Source organism: Talpa occidentalis, unplaced genomic scaffold (genome assembly GCF_014898055.3).
Source record: "Talpa occidentalis isolate TD23 unplaced genomic scaffold, MPIMG_talOcc4v2.1 talOcc4.4, whole genome shotgun sequence".
Classification (NCBI taxonomy): Eukaryota; Metazoa; Chordata; class Mammalia; order Eulipotyphla; family Talpidae; genus Talpa; species Talpa occidentalis.
The window spans coordinates 100,974,387-101,000,432 of record NW_023604295.1 but is presented as its reverse complement, the minus strand read 5'-3'; the positions used below and the strand labels follow the sequence as shown (position 1 = coordinate 101,000,432).

General features: G+C 37.5%; 1 protein-coding gene across 5 annotated transcripts in view; it reads left to right on the top strand.

The window, feature by feature from the left end:
* The window catches only part of PPP2R3A (protein phosphatase 2 regulatory subunit B''alpha), a 152,627-nt gene that overhangs the window by 27,057 nt on the left and 99,524 nt on the right, over positions 1–26,046 (top strand). Inside the window, exons 2-4 of one of the 5 annotated variants that reach the window (XM_054700808.1) lie at positions 23,895–23,934; positions 24,373–24,451; positions 24,991–25,030. The exons of 2 other annotated variants lie outside the window; for them this stretch is intronic. The gene's annotated coding sequence lies outside the window, so the exon portion shown is untranslated. The remainder of the gene's footprint in view (positions 1–23,894; positions 23,935–24,372; positions 24,452–24,990; positions 25,031–26,046) is intronic. 2 more of the 5 variants (XM_054700809.1, XM_054700810.1) reach the window with 2 other exon arrangements.

The window sequence follows — 26,046 nt, the reverse complement described above, 5'->3', positions numbered from 1 at the left end:
ATGCTTAAATTAGATATGCCCAATACCTAGCATACATAAGTGCTTTTAAAATGGTGGCATAATACTGATATTCTTTTTTGAGGGTCAATACAACAAGGGTTTAGTTAACATAGCCATGTGCCTATGCCTCTAGCCCAACCCTTCACACACACATATACCTCTCTCCCCATCTATGAAATACATGCCCAAAATAAGAGGCCACAAAGAAGAAACATGCCTAATTCACCCCTTTTTACTCTCTTGTTTTCTGTTGATGATGGTAGCATGAATTTCTGCAGAGAGGTGGTCTTATGGCTGTTTTACCATTCCATTGACTCTGCCAGAGAAGGTCTATAGCAAGATAGTCTTACTCTGAACTGACCAGTAAATTTAAACATACTGGCTGAGACAGTAATTAACAAGATCAACATAATTTTCATTGTGGAGAAAAGGTCAAGAAAATGAGAGGCCAAGTTAACAGGTGGATTGTCTATTTGAATGTGGAAATTAGTAAGAATTATGACAGGTAGAAGGTTGGAATGACTGTAAAAATCAAAATTCACCAAGGAATGGTAGGGAGTAACCGTGGGGAGTCTTAAATCATTGCAGTAAGGAAGGTTAGTAGATGGCCTGAAGTGAGAGCCTAATAAGTGACTCAGAGCAGGAGACTTGGGGAGCAGGCAGAGAGAGAATGGACTGAAAGTATCAAGAAGGGCAACTGCCAGCCCTCATATTTGTAGGGCATGGAAGAGAAAAGGTGTCATCATCCGAAAGGACTAAAAGGAAAGCAGTGTCTTCAGAGAAGAGACCAGCTTGAATTCAGATTATGAGGTAAAAGAAGTTGAAGAAAGCTTCACAGAAGTGGTCCAGGATATAGAGACTTTGCTGGTATCTATCCATGGATATCCATGGAAGGATTAAGATTTCAGGAACTAAGATAAAGACTTGGGTTCCATCATCAATCATTGTCATCTCTCCCTTGCACACTTTCTCAATTGCTTGGCCCCTCTCTCATTTCAGCAGCCTTTTTTTTTTTTTTTTTTTTTTTTTTTTTTTATTTAGTTTGTTTGTTTGTTTGTTTGTTTTGTTTATACATGCACTGGGTACAGTCAGAGCGCGGGAGGGTGAGAGAATCCACCAGTCAGAGCGGGGAGCAGAGCAGGCAGAAGGACCGAAGTACACTGCTGAGGGGAGCAGCGGGCGGCAGGAGAGGTCTGCACGCCATGTGGGACCCTCCTCTGGTGGCCGGGGAGCAGCCGGGGATCGAACCGGCGTCGCAGCAGCGGGCAGCTTCGCAACCCAGCACTCAACCGCTGCGCCACCTGGGAGGCCCTCAGCAGCCTTTTTGACTAAGCCGTAGAACTGAATAAATCCATTCTTTTCCTTTTCCATGCCTGTGAACCATACTGCTGAGCTTGCATCAAATTAATGATCATAACTCAAGTGAACCCTTAAGGTAGCCTGGTAATCTTACTAGATTTCTCTAGTCACTCTTTCTGATTCATCTAAATGATTATTACATGTCTTCAGTCTCCTCACATTTTCATCCTGTGTTCCCACACTTCGCTATAACTGATGACCTTGCTTCCTATTTCAGAAAAAAAAATAGCATAAAAAGAACTTTCATAAGTTATCCACTACCTGCATTGGTATCCATATACTCTCTTCCTTGTGACTCTGAAAGAACTAGCCTAAGACTTCATGATTTTTTTCTCTTGTATCAATTTTCACCTGTTCTGAAGAATTCTCTTATGCATGAAAATATGGCTTTATTTCTCCCATTCTAATAATAATCAATCCTCCTTAGTCCTACTTTCCCCTCTATTGCCTTATTTCTTTTAATTATCACAGTAACAGTTCTTGAGCTATCTTTATTCTCTGGCTAGTTTTTCTTTTCCCACTCTCTTTTGTATTCCAGCCAGATTCCTGTCCCCCTAAGTCCATCAAAACCATGCTTATCAGTTATCAGTGATGTCCGTATTTGTCATTTCTTATCTAAATTAACATTTAGGGACAGAGTTGATCACCCTTGCTTGAAACACCTTCACTTGGCTTCTAAGATACTTGTTAAATAGTATGAAGGATCTAAGATTTTTACCTTATCAAGCTAACACATTAGCCTGCACAGTTTCATGAGTGGTGAAAGAAGAAATGAGACTTCTGGATCACAGGTGGGTGGAAAAAAACAGCTTATTTTCAGCACCAGTAGTAGCCAGAATAATGGTATTTTTTTAACTGGTTCTCAGAGACCAGATCCTCCAAGGCAGTGTGAAGGGGACCAGATGACACCTATTTACGGGATGGATTGTGTTATAGGAAAGGAAGCCTGATGTTAGAGATCCCAAATCTTTTGTAATGGGCACTGTGCATACCTTCTTTACCGAACAGTGACCCTTTACGCCACAGGGACACCATTAAGTTTTCCAACATTGCTTGCTGTACATTCTTGCAAAGATAATTCAGGACTGGCATATAAAATATCTATAGCTATCAAGATAGTGCCTCATTTGCATTGCATGAGGAAAGACGAGAGCCCAATGAAGAATTATCTCACAGTTCCTCCCTCTCTGCCTGCTTCCTTTTAGTCTCCTCTGTTGATTCCTTTTCACCACCCCAAACTTTAGATCCAGTACAATAGCTGCTGCCCACATGCAACTATTTAAATTTTTAGTCATCAGTTGTATTAGCCATATTTCAAGTGTTCAGTCTACTGACTGAATGTGCACTACTGATTAGTGCAGATATATATTTCATCATCACAGAAAGTTCCATCATTGTGCTGCTCTGAATCTTTGAGTGCCCCTAGGGCTTAGCCTTTAATGCTTCCTTCTATATTCTTATAAAGAAATACAAATTTCTGTGGAATCTTATCGAAAAAAATGTTTATTGTAGAATAAATATTTCTATGTAGTTCTTTTTTCTTTCTATATTCCCTCCCTTAGTGATGACCTACAAATTTGTATTAGCCCCTATCGCTCCCTTAAAGTCGAGACTCTGTTTTCTGAAAGCAATTCTGAACATTTTTTGCCTGAATATTTAGTAGGGATCTCAAAACTAACACCTAAGCCTGAACCACTGACCTGCCTTGCCACTACTGCTCTCTCTCCCTCTCCCACCAGCAAATCTGTTCTTCCTGTACTTTTCACTCTCAATTAATATTAGTTTTCTTCTAGTTGTTGAAACAAAAATAAAACAAAAAGCAGTAATTTAAAATAATCAGCTCATAGCTCTTTCCCACAAAACCCACACATCTGTCCTTTTGACTCTTGTTTCAAAGTATATCCAAAATCTGACTACATCTCACCCTTCCACTGCTAAAACTGGTCAAAGCCAGCAAAGTCTTTTTGCCTAGTATTCCATGGAAATTTGGCTCCCTTTTTCAGTTCCTTGTGTCCACTCTTCTCCCCTGTGGTCTGTTCTCATCATAGCAACCAAATGATTTTGTTAAAAAAGTAAGGTTAGTCATGTTGTTTCTCTGCTCAAATTTCTTCCAGTAGCTTTCTATCTCACTAAATCAAAGTTTAGTCACACTGGTGTTCTTCCTCTTACTAAAACATTCAAGACATGATCCCAGCTCGAGGCTTTGTAGTTGTTCTTCCCAGCTCTTTCCCCCCAACCCATCTCCGCATACATACTTTTTCTCTCATAATACTGACTTACTGAAGAGAACAGCCAGCCCATATCATAAATTTCTGTTTTCTCATGATGTTGGTATTATTTAACATTTCTCTATCATCTGTATTTCCTGTAAGTAAATGTTAAATCTAAGGAATTGATTAAAGCTAAATATTTGGGGAGAAAAAGACTCCATAAATGATACTTCAGTTTTCTTGTTGCATCATATCAAGAGGTACATATATCTGATTGTCCCACCAATGGTGATACTACTTTAATTAAGATGTTAATAAGGTGGTGACTTTTCAGTTCCCCCTATTATAAATTTATACTTTTACTTTTGTGATTAACAAATAATCTGATAAGTGATTTATTTTAATCTTGTGATTTCAAGAATGTATTTTAGCTGTGTAACTGAATTTTGGACATCCATTATATAAAACAGATAAAAAACAGAGCTCTTCTGGTTGCAGTGGGAAATGCCTAGTATTGGCAGCTTCCAAGGGAACTCTGACAAGTACAGTACAGTTTGTAAGTCACAGTGCCCACCCAAATGCTTGAGGAAATGAAGGCCCAGAGAGAATACTGAAGTCTTAATGTCTTCTGGCATCTCACGACAAAGACTCAATGCATTTTCTGTTCAAGCACGATTTGGGGAGCTCTGTCACTTCCTGGAAAGCCATGGCTGTCTGTGATCACTGGAGCGGCACTTGGTTTTTCCCTGGCAGTCCACCCACTGTTTTAAGTTGTTTGAGTGTTTTCTTTGACATTCTATCTGTTCTGCAGATGTGAAAAATTGAAATTACTTCATTTTTAGTATGTTGGATTGAAGTCTTTTTTTGTTTCCCTTCTGGAAATTCCTTTTCATCCACAAAGAATTCCAGATTCAGACATTATTCATCTTATGTCTGGAACACTAAAGTCTCATGAGCGTCCATGTTTTACCTCTTTTCACTGGACTATTGAAAATCCTGTCACAGCTTAAGTCACTTTTATCATTTGTTTGCTGATGCGTCTTTGCTGCACCTTACTTATACAACCTTATGTTCTTTAGCAGAAAATTGAACAAGTAAATTTATTCACATATGTCAGGTATATGTAGAATTTTGTGTCTTTGGATGCCTGTTTTCCTATACAAAGTGGAAAAAGCAGATAATAAAGAGTAACTAAATCTTAACTTAGTTTTAAAAAAAACTTAAGTGTATACAAAATTCCCCATGTCTGTTATGTGTATATGTATGTTTAAAACCAGAAAGGACATTTACAAAAATGTTCACATTGATACTAATTCTAGGTGTAATATGTTTGTCTCCCTCTTCTCTTTCTCCTTTTCTTTCCCTTTCTCCAGCTTGTCTTTCTTTCCCTCCTAGAGGGCATGCCTTATTTCTTCAGATACTACTTTTATCAAGATTAAAAAAAATAAGTGACAACTTTCATCTGTCAAATTCAAACTGCGTTGAAGTCACTTTCTTGCTCCTCCCCAGTCTGCTGCCAGCCATGCCATCCTTTGGGATTTTTTTTCCTTGTTCTCTTATTTTCTCATTCAGGCAAAATTTCTCCCTACCCTTAACTCTATTTATTTTATTACAGGTCCTGGTCATTTTCTAGAATTGCCCACTTAGACTCAAAGAGCATCTTTATTCACTTGTACCAAAATGAATTTAGCAGGGAGCAAAGAAGGATGTAAGAATTACTTTCTAATTTTTGTCAATAGAAAGTGAGCACCCAATAAGTGCACCCAGAGTACCCAATAAGTGCCTGTTGAATGCTTTGATCTATTCTTTTTTATCTCATTTCTTTTATCCCAAAAGTTCCTATAAAACAGGAGCCTTACTTGTTTTCTATAATGCCTTGAAATTTTTGAGTACTTAATACACATTAACAAATTATTTTTTTAATCCATAATTTAATAAAAATGAATTTAAGATCTGTTGTCAGCTTTGACTAGAATTTGTGCTTGCATAGGGATGTAGAAAAGCCCAATATTTGAAGATAAAAGACTTAGTTCATATCTTGCTCACAGTGATTGTGGGTTAATCACTTGAGCCGCCATAATTTATAGCCTTGCTGATTATGTTCTGTGCAAACACCTTCTGCCTGTTTTACCTAGCTTTAGTCTTATGTTCCCTGAGTCTGTCCTCCATTACACAAAGGGATGTGCCTACACTGTATGTCTGATCTTGACCACTTTTTCCCCCATTCAAACCTCTCGGGGGCTCCCTGAATCTATGTTGCCTCTGCTCCCCAGCTCTTCAGCTGTAGCTCCTAGAAGTTTCTCTTTAATTTGACACCTGAATTATACCAAATTCCTGGTGACTACTCACACATCTTGTGCTAATCCTGCTTTACCCCTGCTCACAAGACGTTTTCCCATTCTTCCTACTTCTGCTCTGCTGTACAATTGTGCACAGCAGTCCTACACTCTTGGATGCTTTCCTTGATCTAAAGTTTAGATTACCTCTTCTTTCCCTTCTAACAATGTGGAATGCTTGAGGCAAAATCATAGAATGTGTAATTCTTTTTTTTTTAAGATTTATTTATTTATATAAGCACTGGGTATAGTCAGAAGCGTGGGAGGGTGAGAGAATTCACCAGAGCCAGAGCAGGGAACAGAACAGGCAGACTGACGAAATACACTGCTGAGGGGAGCAGAGGGCGCAGCAGGAGAGGTCTGCGCACCATGTGGGACCCTCGCCGGTGGCCGGGGATCAAACCGGTGCTGTGGAGGCTGCGGGCAGCTTCGCAGCCCAGCACTCAACCACTGCGCCACCAGGGGAGGCCCTGTGTGTGTAATTCTTTGTCTAGAAAAGTATCTGGCTTTTATTGGCACTCAGATGTTTATTAAACTATATTGTACACATGTTCTTCTAAACTGTATTGTACAAATGATTTTTAATCTGTAGAATATAATTTGATTTTTCTATGACTTTTTTCAAAATAAGAAAAAGACTTAGAAAAGGAAACTATGCAAATTAAAGTAACTTAAAATACTACTAATAGAGATTATTGATGTTTTAGGATTCACAATAGGGAATTTTTTAATGTTAAAATGGTTTAAAAGTTTAACCCAATACTCAGGAGAAATCAGTAACCTTGCAAATTATATGCATTAAAAATTAATAATCAGTTCATTATGCTTCCCACATCAAATCAAATAGTTCTCTTGTGAAATACAGCTTTTCCTAATTGAAGTCAAGAAAAACAAATTTTGCTTTTCATGTTCCCTAAACCCTACAGTCATCTTGACTTGTTTTTCCAGAAGAAAAGGCGAAATCCTAGTGAGTCAAGACATTTGACCTGTTTAGTGAGCTGGTCACTGCAGCCACAGAGGCTGTGACAAGAAACTCCTGCCTATCTAATACTTTTCCTCTCCACTGCTTTTCACTTTTTTCCACTGGAGTCAAAATAAATGTAATCTTTTAAGCACTTTCTAATTTCCATGTACTCAAATTAAGACTGCTAAAAGTATGTTCTTATTTTACATTTAGTCTCACTAACATACCAGTCCTAAACCTAAAGTATTAATTGTTCTTTCATACATCTGTATATATTTTTCTTTGAACATAAGAAAAATCTTCTAAGCAATATCTTAATTTATTTTCTCAATTATTTTTGAACACAGTTAAACATTCCAGGTCCCCTTTTTTATCCTACAAGTAATTCTATGCTATATGTTTTTGTATTCCTCTAAATTGTTCTCTTGAAAATAGTTTCCCTGTGAGTCATCACCAAAGAGTGCCTGTGTTTTCCAGGCAAACTAACAGTTTTATTATTTCTAAATGACTCATTACTTCTGAATCATCGCACCTTGTGTACTCTGTTAAATAAAAAGTTGTTAGGCACTTTTCCACAGTTTTTCCTCTTCTTAGTTGTCAAATGTTCCATCTAAGCGATGTGGATCATCAACCAGTTTTCTCTTGCATCTGTGGTTTTCTATTGGATATTTTCTTCTTGAATCCTTTTCTTCAGTTGAGATAAGCAATAAGCAATGGAAGTTCTTTACCGCTTACTCTCTGCTCCAGATGTTTCCTGAAATAGAAATAAATAGCTTTAGAAAATGAGTGTAGCACCATTCTCTGCTTCCCATCATTACATTCATATTGTTTAAAGTTTTATTAACCTCCCATATTTCTTCATGAAATTAGGAAGAAACACCTATAAAAATATAGCTCTAGTGATTTGTGGTACACAGAGTGTTTGGAATTTGGCATGTTGGAAGAATGAAACACTTTTGTCCCTTGACTTTTCATGTCATCCTTGGCTGATTCTCTTCCTGCCCTTTGAAAATTCATTCTCTTTCACCTTTGCATCCTTCTCCTTACTGTTCCTCAAAGTTTTGTCTTGGGCCCTTTTCTCTTTTTTCACCTTGTGCATGTTTAGTTTTTTCTACTCTTGTGGTTTTGAACTATTTGTTTGGTGCTTACTCCCTAGCCTTTACTTTTAGCTCCTATCTCTTCACTGCCAAGGATATTCAGCTGCATGGGGAATATCTTCTCCTGGATGTTCCACCTAAACACTGCATACATGAAACTGAATTCACCTTCCATACACCCTTGCCTCTCCAACTATAAGCACACAATTAGTAACTAGGCTCCAGTCTCATCTTTACATCTCTACAGTGCATTTTCATTTCAAAATAGGGTATCAGATATTATATTTTCTCATACTTAAAGTGTCAAATAGGTACCCACATCGCCATTTTAGAACAGGGACCTTTCTTCAATAAACACTGCTTGAAACCAGCAGAAGGCTCCCAGCGGAGCCAGAGATGAGCTGGGAAGTTCACCCACGCCAGGCCCCTTCTGGCCAGCAGTCCGAGCCTAGAGGGGGAGCAGGCACCCAAGGCCCGGGCAGACCGGACATGCAGGGGAATGCGTACCCTCATCACCATTTTAGAACAGGGACCTTTCTTCAATAAAGACTGCTTGAAACCGGCAGAAGGCTCCCCGCAGAACAAGAGGGAGAAGGTTCCCTGCACAGTCAGAGGTGAGTTGAAGGCCCCCACAAGCCTGGTCCCACCTGGCAGGAAGTTGGAGCCCAGAGGGAGATCCAATTTTTTTGGAACCCAGAGTGTAATCCAGCTGCCCCACCACCAGGGAAGTTTGTGGAACTTCAACATACACCTTTGTAATTAAACACAGAAGGAGGAAATATTCTGTGACAGTGACCATTAACATACTCAAAGTACTACTGCCTCACTAGACTTCTGGCATAACTGGACCACCAGTTTCCAAAACCCCACAAAGAGCACACCAAAAAGATGCCAGCCAGTACTAGCGACACAGTGTCCCAAGGCATACGGCAAATTAGAAGACAGGCAGCAGGGAGAAGTAAAACTACATGCACCCTAGCAACTCCTCAGGAGAAAGACACACCACAAAAAGAAAACCACCCACCAGATGGCAATGACAGTGACTTGGAAGAACTTCTGAGCCTTCCAGAAAGAGAATTTAAAATGGCATGATTAAAAAACTGACAGAAGTCATAAAGGAAAACAATGATAAGGGAAAAATAATCAACGATCAGAAATGAAATTGAGTCCTTAAAGAGGGAAGTAAAAGAAATGCAGGAGATCAGAGAATTAATGGAGGCGCTAAAGAACTCTGGGAAAAGCAATGAAAGCAGAATAGATGAAATGGAAGAACGAATAAGTACTCTTGAAGACAAGAAATAAAAAGAACCAAAACAGAAAAGGAAAGAGAAGTATGAAGGAAAAAGACAGAAGAAAGACTTCGGGAACTATCTGACTCCATGAGGAAAGGAAATATAAGAGTTATAGGAATCCCAAAAGGAGAGGAGAGAGACGTAGGAACAGAGAAAATATTCAAGGAAATAATTGAAGAGAACTTCCCAAACATGAGGGAGCTGAAAATAGACATACAAGAAGCAAAAAGAACACCAAACTTCATGACAAAAGGAAAAATACAGCAAGACACATAATAGTAAAGCTTCCAAAAATCCAAGACAAGGAAAAAATAATGACGCTGACAAGAGGGAAGAAACAGATAACATTCAATGGATAACCAATCAGACTGACATCAGACTTCTCCGAAGAAACACTACGGGAGAGGAGAGAGTGGAGGGACATAGTCAACAGACTCCAAGAAAACAAATCCAACCAAGAATACTCTATCCTGCAAAGCTTTCCTTCCTCTATGAAGAAAGAATAAGGACCTTACCAGACAAACAGAAACTCTGGAATTTCATTACGACTAAACCCCTACTCCAAAAAATACTACAAGGAGTCCTAAAGCCAGAACCAACAAAGGGATGAATAACAACGAAAGAAGGCCAAAAAAAAAAATTATTAAAAGAATAAATAAATAAAACCAGAGGAAAGACAGACACAATGGCAAATACAGATGCTAACATACCAATATTAACTCTAAATGTAAATGGACTAAACTCTTCAATAAAAAGACACAGAGTTGCAGGCTGGATTAAGAAACAAAACCCAACCTTTTGCTGTCTCCAGGAAACATTTAACTACAAAAGATAAAAATAGACTCAAAGTTGAAGGATGGAAAACAATCCTACAAGCAAATGGACCAAAAAATAAAGCAGGAACAGCAATACTTATATCAGATAAACAGATTTCAAACTCAAAAAGGTAAAAAGAGACCCCAACAGTCACTACATTATGATCAAGGGGACAATACTTCAAGAAGAAATAACACTCATTAACATATACTCACCAAATGAAGGAGCACCAAAATATATCAGACAACTATTATCATCTTTGAAAACAGACATCAGAGAAAACACATGTAGTAGGAGACTTCAATACACCACTATCAACAATGGATAGATCAACAAGACAAAAAATAAGTAAAGACACTAAAGCTCTAAAAAAGGATCTAGAGTGCTTGGGCTTAACAGACATCTACAAAACATTAAACCCAAAAAAATCTGAGTACACATTTTTCTCAAGTGCACACGGATCATTCTCCAGGATCGATCACATACTGGGGCACAAGACAAACATCAACAGATACACCAAGATTGAAATTATACCAACTATCTTCTGACCATGAAGGCATCAAACTAGAAATAAACCATAAAAAGAAGGCAAGGAACTCTCCTACCTCATGGAGATTGAAACCCACACTATTGGAAGACCACTGGACTAATGAGGAGATCAAAGAAGAAATTAAAAAATTCTTTGAGTTGAATGACAAGAAGGACACCAATTTCCTAAATGTATGGGATGCAGCAAAAGCAGTAGTAAGAGGAAAATACATAGCAATAGAGGCTCACATCAAGAAACAAGAAAAAACTCAAAGAAACAACCTAATCTCAAAGCTCAAAGAACTAGAAAAAGAACAACAACAAAAAAAACCCTTAAACCAGTAGAAGAAAAGAAATAATAAAAACCAAAGCAGAAATAAATCGAAATTAAAAAAACAATCCAAAAGATCAATGAAACCAAAAGCTGGTTCTTCAAAAAAAATAAATAGAATAGACAAACCCCTAGCCAGGCTCACAAAGGAAAAACGGGAGAAAGCACAAATAAACAGGATTACAAATGAAAGAGGAGAAATCACAACGGACACAGCAGAAATCAAAAGAATAATCAGAGACTACTATGAACAGTTATATGGAAACAAGTTCAACAATCTAGAAGAGATAGACAAATTCCTACAACTCTATAATCACCCAAAGCTAGATAAAGAAGAAATAGAACACCTAAACAGACCAATTACAATTAGCGAAATTGAAATGGTAATCAAAAACCTCCCCAAAAACAAAAGCCCAGGACCTGATGGATTTACAAATGAATTCTACCAAACATTCAGAGGCGAATTAGTGCCTATCCTTTACAAACTCTTCCAAAAAATTGAGAAGGAAGGGATAATACCAAACACATTCTATGAATCCAACATTACACTAATACCAAAACTGAACAAGGACAACACAAAAAAAGAAAACTACAGACCAATCTCTCTAATGAACACTGATGCAAAAATCCTCAATAAAATTTTAGCAATCAGAATCCAACAATGTATCCATAAGATAATTCACCAACACCAAGTAGGATTCATTCCAGGGACACAAGGATGGTTCAACATCCGAAAATCAATCAATGTCATCCAACACATCAACAAAAAGAAATATAAAAACCACATGATAATATCAGTAGATGCTGAGAAAGCTTTAGACAAAGTACAACACCCATTCATGATAAAAGCCCTTGAAATTCTTGGGATACAAGGAACATACCTCAACATAATAAAGGCCATATATGACAAGCAACAGCCAGTATCATTCTCAATGGCGAAAAGCTGAAAGCATTTCCATTAAGATCTGGAACAAGACAAGGATGTCTACTCTCACCACTGCTTTTCAATATAATACTGGAAATCCTAGCCAGAGCAATAAGACAAGAGAAAGACATACAAGGAATCCAAATAGGAAAAGAAGTCAAACTATCACTAATTGCAGATGATATGATAATATAGAGAACCCCAAAAACTCCACAGAAAAACTAATTCAACTCATCAATTAGTTCAGTAAAGTGGCAGGATACAAAAATCAGCATGCAACAGTCAGTAGCCTTCCTATACACAAACAATAAATCTGAAGAAGAAGAAATCAAAAAAACCATCCCTTTTATTATCAAAACAAAAAAAAATCAAATATTTGGGAATAAATCTAACAAAAGAGGTAAAGGACCTATACAAAGAAAACTATAAAACACTGTTAAAAGAAATAGAAGAAGACACAAAGAAGTGGAAAGACATCCCCTGCTCATGGATTGGAAGAATAAATATTATTAAAATGGCCATCCTACCAAAAGCAATCTACAGATTCAATGCTATTCCAATAAAAATTTCAATGACATTCTTCAAAGAAATAGAACAATTATTGATGAAATTCATATGGAATCACCGAAAACCCTGAATAGCCAAAGCTCTCCTGAAGAAAAAAGAGGTAATGGAGGCCTCACACTCCCAGACTTCAAACTATACTACAAAGCCATAATCATCAAAACTGCATGGTATTGGAACAAGAACAGACACACAGACCAATGGAATTGAATAGAAAATCCAGAAATAAACCCACAGATTTATGGTCAACTAATCTTTGACAAAGGAGCAAAGAATATGCATTGGAGCAAAGAAAGTTTGTTCAATAAATGGTGCTGGGAAAACTGGGTCGCTACATGCAAAAGAATGAAGCTTGACCACTACCTCACACCATACACAAAAATCAACTCAAAATGGATTAAAGAACTAGACATAAAACCTGAAACCATAAAATACATAGAAGGAAATATAGGTGAAACACTACGCGATATGCACATCAAAGACATCTTTACAGACACATCACCCAAAGCAGTGATAGTGAAGGCAAAGATAAACAGCTGGGACTACATCAAATTAAAGAGCTTCTGCGCAGCAAAAGAGACAATAACCAAAACAAAGAGAAACTCCACCGACTGGGAGAACATTTTTGCACACAACACTAATGATAAAGGACTGATCACAAAAATCTGCAAAGAGCTAATGAGACTCAACAACAACAAAGAAAATAATCCAGTCAAAAAATGGGCAAAAGAGCTAAAAAGAAACTTCTCTGAAGAGGAAATGCAAATGGCCAACAGGCATATGAAAAAATGTTCAACATCACTTGTCATCAGGGAAATGCAAATCAAAACTACCATGAGATACCATCTTACACCAGTGAGAATGGCACATATTAAAAAAAACTAGCAACAACAAATGTTGGCGAGGATGTGGAGAAACAGGAACTCTTCTGCTCTGTTGGTGGGAGTGCAAACTGGTCCAACCACTATGGAGAGCTGTGTGGAGATTTCTGGACCTACTAAACATAGAGCTTCCATATGATCCAGCAATTCCACTCCTAGGTATTTACCCAGAGGACACAGAAACATCAATTCGAAAGAGCACCTGCACCCCTATGTTTATAGCAGCACTGTTTACAATAGCTAAGCTTTGGAAACAACCCAAATGCCCAAAAATAGATGACTGGATCAAGAAGATGTGGTCCATATACACCATGGAATATTACTCAGCATTCAAAAAAGATAAACACATGCAATTTGCAGCAACATGGATGGCAATGGAAGGGATCATGCTCAGCGAAATAAGCCAGAAAGAAAAAGAAAAATACCGGATGGTCTCACTCATAGCAGGAATCTAGAAAACTTAAATAAGGGACCAGGAAAATGAATATCTATAAGAAAGTGAAAATCAAAATCAACAAAAAACTATGAACCAGAGACACTCTGTGGGGAGTGGGGAGCGGGGAGGGGAGGGATTGGGGTCAAAATAAGGGTTTGCAATTGTATGGGGAAAATAAAAATAAAATTTATTTTTAAATGAATGAGAGAATTAAATTTGTGTGTATAAAGACAAAAGGGTAGACAGTCCAGAAATAAACCCATGTATGTAACCAGTCCTTCTTCAATAAAGGCCACAGCATAATTCACTGGGGATAGATTAGTTTTGGACAGTATTCAAATTCAACCTCATGTCATACATAAAAATTAATTCAAAATAGATCATTGACCTTAAAACTTGAAAATTGAAACTCTAAAACTACCAAAATGAACCTTAAGAGAAAATCTTCATGACCTTGTAAAAGGCAAAAGTCTTAGGACAATATACATACTATAAAAGAAAATTTGACTAATAAAATTTGTAGGATTGAAACCTCCACTTAAAAAATACTGCTAAGAAAACAGAAAGGGAAGTTATAAATTAGGAGATAGTCTAAAATATATAAATGAACTCTTAGAACTCAGTAATAAAAGAGATCACAAAAAATTTGAAAAGGCACTTCACAAAAGAAGACTGCTAAGTATATGGAAAAAATGCTCAACATTGTTGGTTATCAGGAAAATGCACATTAAAACCACAATAGGTTACCACTTCACACCCTTAGAAATGACTGAAATTAAAGAAACTAACAACTATCTGAAAGGATGTAGAGCCATTAGTATTCTCAAGTATTGCTGATGAGCATGTAAAATTGTAGTGCCACTTTGGGAAACAATTGGACAGATTTTTATAAAGTTAAATTTATGTTTATCATGACTCAGTAATTCTATACTTAATTACCCTAAAGAAATTAAAACAGGGGTCTTCCTGGTGGCTCAAGGGGTTAAGCACCGCACTATGAAGCAATCTGCAGCCTCTGCAGCATGAGTTCGATCCCCAGCCAGCCATCGAGCAACCCACATGGTGCAGCAGACCTCTCCCGACTTGCCTGCTGTTCCCCTCAACAGTGTACTTCAGTCAATCTGCCTGTTCTGTTCCCCACTCTGTCTCTGGTGAATCCTCTCACCTCCCGCATCTCTGGCCTGTACCCCAGCTCTTGTATGCATAAATAAATAAATCTTTAAAAAAAAATTAAACATACCCACAAAAAGACTTGCTTGAATGTCCATAGCCCAAATTAGAAGTAACCCAAATGTCCATCAGTTGGTAAATAGGTAAGATAAATTTTGCTGTATTAGTAACAGTAGAATATGCACTAAGCAATAAAAAGAAATATACAACTGATATATATATAGTAACAAGGATGAATCTTAGAACTATTATGCTAAATGAGAGAAGCCAGACTGAATATGTTTGTCTGTCTACCTATCCATATCTGTGTGTGTATAGATACATACATGTACACATATATAGTAACATTACATTCACATGAAGATCTAGAATTGGCAGGACTTATATGTGGTGGTAGGAATCAGATCAGTGGTTGTCAGATATTGTGAGTAAGGGGAATTGATAGGTAAAGGGCACAGGGATTGTTTTTGATGTAAATATTCTAAGAGTAATAGTGGTTCTGGTTAAATTTCATTGAACTATATACTTGCTATGTACATTTTTGTATGTAAATTGTACATTAATACAGTTTGTTTAAAATAAAGGTGAGCCTCTAAAAGACTGAAAGGGAGCTCTGTGTGGGTGGCATTTATCAGTTATTGGGCTTCAATATAAGGCAATCATGTGGATAGATGGGATTTCTTATCTCTAGAACCGTACTTTATTTATTTATTTATTTATTTATTTATTTATTACATCATCCTTTATTTTTGTACAATGTATAATTTACCTGTGAAATTCACAGCACCAATTCACCTGTGCACCGTCACCATAGTTCATTGTGCTCTTCCCACCACTGTCTTGATCCTTCTCCTTCCTTCTCGCCTACAGAATTATCTCTGCTCTATGGTTGCTGGTTCATTTTGATTTTTACTTTATTATGGTTATTTTTTTTCCTGATCTCTTATTTGGTTCCTGTACATTCTTCCTGTAAGTGAAACCATCCGATATTTTTTCTTTTTCTTTCTGGCTTATATCACTGAGCATAATCCCTTCCAACTCCATGCATGATGTTTCAAATGAAATGAGTTTATCCTTTTTGATTGCCAAGTAATATTCCATTGTGTATATTTACCACATCTTCTTGATCCATTCGTCTATTTTTGGGCATTTGGGTTGTTTCCATAGCTTAGCTATTGTAAACAGTGCTGCAGTAAACATAGAAGTGCAGGTGTCCTTTTGAATTAATGTTTTCGTGTCCTTTGGGTAGATTCCTAGGAGTGAAATTGCTGGATCATATGGAAGCTCCATTTTAAGCAATTTGAGGAACCTCCTTACAGCTTTCCATAGTGGTTGGACCAGGTTGCATTCCCGCCAGCAGTGTAAGAGAGCTCCTTTTTCTCCACCTCCTCGCCAACATTTGTTATTGCTAGTTTTTTTTAATATGTGCCATTCTTACTGGTGTAATATGGTATCTCATTGTAGTTTTGATTTGCATTTCCCTGATTACAAGTGATGTTGAACATTTTTTCATATGCCTGTTGGCCATTTGCATTTCCTCTTTGGAAAAGTTTCTTTTTAGCTCTTCTGCCCATTTTTTGACTGGGTTGTACTTTGTTGAGTTTCGTCAGCTCTTTGTAGATCTTTGTAGATCAGTCCCTTATCATTAGTAATGTGTGCAAAAATTTTCTCCCAATAAGTGGAGTGTCTCTTTATTTTGGCTTATGTCTCTTTTGCTGTACAGAAGCTCTCTAATTTGATGTAGTTCCAGCTGTTTATCCTTTCCTTCACTATCTTTGCTTTGGGTAATGTGTCTTTAAAGATTTTTTTTAATAATTTTTTTTTAAGATTTATTTATGCAAGCACTGGGGTACAGACCAGAGGTTTGGGAGGGTTAGAGAATTCACCAGAGACAGAGCAGGGAGCAGAACAGGCAGACAGACCGAAAACACTGCTGAAGAGAACAGCAGGCGAGACAGGAGAGGTCTGCCTCGCTATGTGGGACTCTCCCTGGCCGGCTGGGAATCCAACCAGCGCTGCAAAGGCTGCAGACAGCTTCAGCACAGCTTCCCCCGCTGTGCCACCAGGGAAGCCCTTTAAAGATGTTATTGAGGTGTATGTCACGTAGTGTTTGGCCTGTTTTTTCTTCTATATATTTTATGGTTTCAGGTCTTATGTCTGGTAGAACAGTATTCTTTAATCTATGGTAGGGACTGAAAACTGGAAGCAATAAGGTTTCTAGTGACCTGGGCCTACGCAGGGGAAAGGGAACTGGTGAGCTTATTATTCAGAATGTAGACTTTTATTCAATTTTCTTTTATTTTTACTTATTTACCTCCCTCTGTATTTGATGACTCTTGGTGCTGCTTCTCTGGTTAAGGTTTGTTTTTTGTTTTTTGTTTTTTCTTCACCAGTAAATAAACTGACTGTCTTGAGCAGAGTGAAGGAAGAATGATTTTCCGAGTTTGTGGAGTAAGGCTATGGAGGTCCTTCTGTAGACTTTGAAACAATCCCTCTATATTGAGCCCTCTACCTTTGCCCATTTTATATGGTACCTGGTACCTCCAAATCTAGATCTTTATTTATTTAATTGTGGAGGGTGAATTGGTTTGCTTGCCACAGGATCTCTTCTTCCTCAACTCTGCTTAGTAATTTGCCATTCCTGCTGTTGCTTTAAATATTCATATATAGTGATTTGGGGTTTCAGGTATCTTCTAGGTTCTTTGAAGATAGAGTTTACATTTTAATTTTGTTCTTACTGCTTCGAGGAGGAGACCCTAAAACCTTAAAAGCCATACGGTACATTTTCAGCTGCAGCAGTATCAAACTTTTTTAATCTCCAAACACACAGGCCTTTACATATCTCTGCCTTTGTAGAATTCTTTTTTGCTTATATGGTCCAACCTAACCCCTCCTTCATGCAGGTCTTCTCCCTCCTAACCCTTCTTGTTCATTATCTCCATACCTTTGTTTCACAGCAAATTTACTTTATCAATTATGGCTAGATAGTTGTTTACTCTGGAAGAATACCAGGAGCCACTTATTAGAGTAATCATAAATTGCTCAAATTGGTAATAAGTATTGAATGCACTTTGAAGTTGCAGAAGATGTTTAAACAGACCATGGCTCTTTACAAGGATGAAAGTAACAAGAAAAACAAAAGTTTTGGATAGGCAGCATGCAAGACCTGAGGTGGAATGAATGTAAACAGAATAATTAACTATGATTTCTTGATACAACAGATGTTTGGACTGATTGGATAAACTTTTACCATATTTCACCAAATCAAAAAATATAAAACATTATTTAATACACTATTAATAAAAGTCAAACTAGACATTTTCTTAATTATTGAAAGAATACTGTATACAAATATTTTTAATTATATATCACTTGTATACAAGTATAGTCTCTAGAACTATCCCTTAGTCTGGGATTTTTTTTTTTTAATTGCACTTTACTAAGGTTACCAATGACCTTCATATTGGCAAGTCCATTTGGTAATTTTATTTTTGTTTTTCCTTAAACTCTCAGCAGGATCTAACACTAGTTAGATCCTTAGATCCTCTCTTAATTCTTTTCTTGAGACTATGTGAAACTACATTTCTTCCTTGTTTCCTTGCTACTTTATTGGCTCTTACTTCCTAGAATTCTGTTCTTTTTTTTTTTTTTTTTTTAATTTATTTATTTTTTTGTTTGTTTGTTTGTTTTGTTTATACATGCACTGGGTACAGTCAGAAGCGCGGGAGGGTGAGAGAATTCACCAGAGCCAGAGCAGGGAGCAGAGCAGGCAGAAGGACCGAAGTACACTGCTGAGGGGAGCAGCGGGCGGCAGGAGAGGTCTGTGCGCCATGTGGGACCCTCCTCCAGTGGCCGGGGAGCAGCCGGGGATCGAACCGGCGCCACAGAGGCCGCGGGCAGCTTCGCAACCCAACGCTCAACCGCTGCGCCACCGGGGAGGCCCGAATTCTGTTCTTCTGTTTAACCTGAGATGGCACCTGTGCCCAGCACTGTTCTCAACCTAGAGTCCTTTTCACTTTATGCATTCACCTGAGTAATCTGCCTCTGCAAACCTGGCACTGTTACCTCTACATCTGCTGCTGAGAGATCTTTCTAAAGCATAAATCTCATCTTCTTCCACAGTCTAAAAGTCTTTGTTTTTCCTACAGTTTTCAGTATTAAATTAAATTCTGTCTCTTTAGCATGCAGATAATCTGTGGTCTAGTTTCTGCTATTGTCTGGTTTCCTCCCCTCTTGCTTATCTGTGTATTCCCCCCAGTGAAAACAGCTGCACCTAGTAGTTTTGAACCCTTTGCACTACATTAAGTCCTCTGAATCTACATATGTGGGTTTCCCTATGCCTAGGGTAGTCTTCCCTTTCTCTTGGTCTACTTCTCATTGAGTTTCCAGAACTAGGTACATACATCACTTATTTTAGGAAGGCTTCCCTGATCTGATTTAGATGTTCTTTCCCCAAATGGACAAAGAACACAAAATGGGACTTCATAAAAGAGCAGCACGACATTTCTGCTAAGTAAATAAAAAGATGTTTAGTCTCACCAATAATAAAGAAAATGCAAATTAAAACATTGCACTTCCATTTTTTCATCTATCAAATTAGCAAAGATTTAAAAACAGCATTATTTAGAAAGCATGGGGAAATAAAGTGACTCCTACAATGATATTGGATGTATGAATTTGTGGGTTTTGGAGAAGGGAAAGTGACCCTGTGTATCTAAGAACCTTTTAAAAATGTATGTATATGTACACACCCATCCCTTTTGGCACTGTGCTCTCCATGGACTATATCCTAAGAAAATAACTGAACTATAATAAAAAGTGTGCTATAAGAATGTGTGTGATTTTATAACTTTCATTTGATCAACCAATGGTTAATTCTCATCTACACTGTAGATTTTTCAAAGTGGTGACAGATATTTAGGTAACCAGCATATATAGCTTGTTTGGTGAATATTCGTCGTCTTTAGTTTTATGGATTACCACACATGGATACAACATGGGCCTTTTCTTATTCTTTTGCCCCAGACGCCTTTGTTGAACCTGGTATCACTGCACACATCTGGACTGCCCATTTCCTTCATTGCAAATTTTCTCATCTCTTAGTGCTGGAGGGTCATACTTCTTGAAGCCCACTCCATAGATACACTTGTGAATGTTGGTGGTGTATTCTCTGTCACTACCTCCTTGATGACTGAATGACCCTTTTTTTCTTGTAACCTTCTTTACAGATGAAGGCAGGTGGAAGAAGTGTGTGTGTGTCATTGTTGATTTAAAAAAATAAACAGGGCCTCCCCTGGTGGCGCAGCAGTTGAGCACTGGGCTGCAAGGCTGCCCGCAGCATCTGCAGCGCCAGTTCGTTCCCGGGCCTCCAGCGAGGGTCCCACAAAAAAAAATAAATAAAAATAAACAGTAAATAACCTTAATGTTCAGTAATAGCAGATGGCTAAATGAATTCTTTTATATCCTATTTGATAGGATGTTATTTATCATTAAAATCACCTAGATCTTTTTTGACATGGAATATATTCTTGAGATACTGCTAGTTTGAAATAAGTTGTTTTATTTTTATGTATGGTCCAATTTTTATTTTAAAATGTATATTTATAGGAAAAAGAAAAACATAGGATGGTTTCACTTATAGAAGGAATATAGGGAAGCCAAATAAAACATCAGAGAAAAAAATAACAATAATATAAAGCACACAAAAAAAACCCCACAAAAACAGACAATTATAAACCAGAGACATCCTGCAGGAGAGGAGGAGGGAGAAAGACCAGAGGGAGGGAGGAGCACAGGAGACTGTGGTGATGGTGCACAGGTGCATTGGTGAAGGAAATTCTATGGGGACTACACCTTGGGGGGGCGGGGAGCAAACATGGATGGAGCTAGAAGGGATCATGCTCAGCGAAATAAGTCAGAAAGAAAAAGAAAAATACCGGATGGTCTCACTTATAGCAGGAATTTAGAAAACCTAAATAAGGGACCAGGAAAAACACTAATTAATACAAAGTAAAAATCAAAATCAACAAGCAACTATAAACCAGAGACACACTAAGTGGGGGGGCTGGGGAGAGGAAGGATTAGGGTCAAAATAAGCGGGGGTGCAATTGTATGGGGAATATAACCAAAATGAAAATGCATACATTGTGCAAAAATGAAAAATGATGTAAGAATTATATAAAATAAAATATTAAAAAATATAATTAAAAGAGCTAACAGGAAAAAAATGAACAATGATGTAAAAAATATATAAAAATTTTTTAAAACAACAGAAGACTTTAGAAAGAGTCTGTATCCAAAAAGTGTACATTTACAAATTTTCAAATGTCAGGATGTATATACACAGGAATGTTAACAGTGGTTATTTCTGATGGTGATATAGGTAACTAAAATGTTTTTTACTTACAAATATTTTTCTTTTCTGAAAGAACGTGAATTAATTGTGAGTACAAAATGGGGAGAAACAGAAACTCTGCCCTAGTCCTCTTGATACCAATAGTGCCTACCTCTGACATTGCCTTCATTAAAAACTAAGTGCACTGAGGACCCTCATGATGAATTAGCTAGTATGATTCTCTCAGATCCTAGCTCAGAGTAGAAAATGTTTGATGAGAGAATAATGTCAATAATAGCTAACAGTTATTGAGCACTTCCTGTATATTGGCATTGTTCCAAGTATTTGACATGTATTAACCCTCATGAGGTGGGTACTATTGTTATCTCCATCTTATAGGTGAAATGGGCTGACAAAGTTGGCTAGGTTATATAAGGAAACGTGCTGTAAGTGGCAGGGCTGGAATTCAAGCCCAGGAAGCTTGATTCTCACTTAGAGATAATAGAATATCCTTGTTGTTCTGAATTAGATTGCATGTCTGAGTGAATATAGTTGGATTAGATTCCTTGGGTAGAATTTCAGCTGGACAGTTCAACCTCATGGGCTGAATAAAAAGGCAGAATTTGATACCTACAGATCTGAACCAAATACCAGGGAAGTAATCTTAATTTCTCTGGTATTTTTTAAAAATTCAAATCATTTTAGACTAGATATTTCTCATTGAAATGGTGCCTCCTCATGGGTTTGACCTTGTTATATGCTCCCCTTCTCCATTATTCACCTCCCTTCAAAACTTAAACACCTAGATTTGTAATTACTTTGTTAATGCTTCTTCCCACCTATTTTCTTTCTCAGAAAGATTATTTATAACATCTATCAAATTTCATTTTTAAAACTTGCCAGTCTTCATTTTTACCATATGTCCCTTTTTTAAAAAAAATTATTATTATTTATTTATTTATTTTTACAAGCACTGGGTACAGTCAGAAGAGCGGGAGGGTGAGAGAATTCACCAGAGCCAGAGCGGGGAGCAGAGCAGGCAGAAGGACCGAAGTACACTGCTGAGGGGAGCAGCGGGCAGCAGGAGAGGTCTGCGCACCATGTGGGACCCTCCCCCGGTGGCCGGGGAGCAGCCGGGGATCGAACCGGCGCCGCAGAGGCTGCAGGCAGCTTCGCAACCCAGCGCTCAACCGCTGCACCACCGGGGAGGCCCCTTATGTCCCTTTTTTCCTTGCATTTTCTTTTAAAGTCTCCGAATTTCTAAAAGCTGCATTTTTATTATCTACAATTATACTTTTTAATATGGTGACCATAAGCCACATGTGACTTTTTAACTTAAAGTTAGAATGGGCGAAAGATTTAAAAAGCAGTTCTCCAAAGAAGATATGGGATTGGTTACTAAACATGGGAAATGATGTTCAACATCATTAGTCATTTAAATGTAACTTTAAGCCACAATGAGATAACGTGACATACCTATTAAATGGCTAAAATAGAAAATACAATCCCAGATGCTCATGAGGATGTGGAATCAGCCAAAAACAAAGTGATATGGGCAATCTCATAAAACAGTTTGGCAGTTTCGTATAAAAATATGCTTAACATACAATCTGATGATCACACTCATGGGCATTGACCTAGAGAAATGAAAACTAAGTTCACACAAAAACCTGTGGCTAATATTCACAGCAGCTTTATTTGTAACAGCCAAAAATTGGAAACAACATAAGTATCCTTAAGTGGGTGAATAGGTAAACAAACTGTGATATTCCATTCAGTGGAATACAACTCATCGATAAAATAGGGATGAACTGTTAATTCATGTAGTAAAGTGGATGACTCTCAAAATTGTTGCATAGAGAAGCCAATCTAAAAAGTTTACATACTATATGCTTCCATACAAAAAACATTCTTGAAGTTACAAAATTATAATGAGGGAGAACAGGTCAGTGGTCACAGGGGCTAGGACTGGGGCAAATGTGTGACTACAGAAGGTAGTATATGGGCTTTTTTTGAGATAGTTCTGTATCTTGATAATGGTGGTAGTTCCTTTAGAAGGAAGGAGTGAATAAGTGCTTAAAAAATTGGTAAAATCCAAGCAAGACCTATAGTTCAATTCATAATGCCTATGTCAATTTCCTGGTTTTGATAGTTATTAGCAAAGGACATGAATAAACAATCAAGGAGATATACAACAGTAAGCAAACTAGTTTTCTAGGATTAAAAACAGCAATACAATCTTTACCCATTATGAAATGGGCAAGGTTTTTATCATTAAAACAGGTGTGACCCTACATTTCTGAATCACAACATTGTTGTGAACCAATGTTACCTTAATTTTAAAAAATTAAAATTAAAAGTGATATTGGGACACTTAAGAAAAAAGTGTTATTGATGACATTGTGAAATGTCATCTGATACTCTTCTTCATTGCTATCAGCTCCTTCTATCATTGCCTTATTGCATGATCCCTAATAGAGTGGTAGTGCACATTCTGTCCTTCTGCAATTTATATTGTCTTCACCTTTAAAATATAGATGGCATCTAAACATATCCACACTGCCTATCCTGGTCCAGACCCTCCAGCCTTCTTACCTAATTTATTGTAATAACCCCCTAACTTATTTCCCTGTTTTCTTATTCCTCTACAGTCTCCTTTGAACACAGAAGCCAAATTTACCAATTTAAAATGTAAGTCTGACCATGTCATTACTCTACTCAGTAACCACCTGTTGGTTCTCAGTTCACTCAGAATTAAAGCCAAATTCATCATGGTAGTCTGTAGACCCTGCATGATTTAGATTCCCACCTTTCCTTTTTTGCTTCATCTCCCACACTGCCTGCCTTGCTGTCTTTGTTCCTGTGACTCTAGCATCTTTATCATACAGTAGATCCAGCATGCACTTAGAGTTACTCTATATGAGATGATTTAGCCTAATACCTCCACAAGCTTATTCCCATTTTTCTTTCAGGTCTCTGCTCACATGTCAGTGAGGTCTTCCCTGACTGCCCTTTATAACACAGCACCCTCTCATCCTTTCTCAATCCTTCTGCACTGCTATTTTTTTTTAACATATCACCATCTAAGTTATATTTTTACTTACATGTTGTTCTTGTTTTTCCAACTAGATTGTCAGCTCCAGTAAGGACAGGGACTTTATTTTATTCACACTTATATACCTGGTGCTTAGCAAGTGCCTCTTACATAGTAAGTACTCAATATTTTTTGAATGAATATATTGATTGAACCTTTTTGGAAAGCAACTACATTTTGGTTTTAAAGCCTTTTTTTTTTAGAGCATGAGAATGATTAAGTAAATGCTATCCTAGTGATGGTAAGAGAGATACCTGTTTGTGACAGGATCTGAGAGGATGAAATCAAGAGCAATAAAGGTTATTGTTCTCTTAGATAGTAAGAAAAAAGTAGAAGAATTTCCAAATATAGAGGAAGTTGTGGAATCAAGAACAAAAACTGTGTATTGGCAGTCTTTGAAAAGATTAGTTTGATGGAAGCAAAAGGTTGGTTCAAGGCAGTGTTAGAAAATAAGGTTAAAGGTAGATGGAGACATAGTGAAAGTCTTAAAAATGAATCAAAGGAGGTAGAACTCCCACAGTGTATGTTGGATTCTTGAACTGAGGAAAATGAAAAAGCTGTCTAAATCAAAGCTTGTTAGTGTCATATTTAGAGACAAGGAAAATGTAAGGTATAAGAAATACCAACTGAGGTCACTGCTTCCTGTTTTTCAGGAGACAGGACTGGAAGGCCTTGAGTTGATAATAACAACAGGTAATGAAATTGATGAAGACCATATCCAGTAGAAAATTTTTTTTTTTACTGTAGCTTTGTTTTTTTACTTTTTAAATTTTTTTTTAATGATCATTGTTCATTTTTAAACAATATTTGCTTCCCCCCACCCCCTCAGGTGTAGTCCCCATAGAGTTTCCTTCACCAGTGCACCCATGTACCATCACCTCAGTCCCCTGTGCTCCTCCCTCCCTCCCTCTGATCCCTCTCCCTCCTCCTCTCCTGCAGGATGTCTCTGATTTATAATTGTCTGTTTTTGCTTTGTTGTGTTTTGTACTGTTATTTTTTTTTTATACTGATGTCTTATTTGGTTCCCCTGTATCCTGCTATAAGTGAAACCATCCGATACTTTTCTCTTTCCTTCTGACTTATTTCACTGAGCATAATTCCTTCTAGTTCTATCCACGTTGCTGCAAATGGCATGAGTTTATATTTTTTGATTTGCTGAATAATATTCCACTGTGTGTATATGTCACATCTTCTTGACCCAGTCATCTATTTTGGGGGCATTTGGGCTGTTTCCAGGTTTTACCTATTGTAAATAGTGCTGCAATAAACATAGGTGTACAGGTACACAGCAAAAGAGACATTAACCAAAACAGAGAGACACTCCACTGATTGGGAAAAAATCCTTGCACTCCAGTCAACTGATAAGGGACTGGTCACAAAGATATACAAAGAACTCACACGACTCAACAAAAACAAAATAAACAATCCAGTCAAGAAATGGGCAGAAACTTAAAAGACATTTCTCCAAGGAGGAAATGCAAATGGCCAACAGGCATTTGAAAAAATGTTCAGCATCCCTTATAATCAGGGAAATACAAATTCAAACCACACTGAGATAGTAGCACCTTACACCAGTAAGAATGGCACATATCAAAAAAACAAGCAACTATAAATGTTGACGAGGATGCAGTGAAAAAGGAACTCTCCTACATTGCTGGTGGGAATGCAAACTGGTCCAGCCACTATGGAAAGCTGTCTGGAGGTTCCTC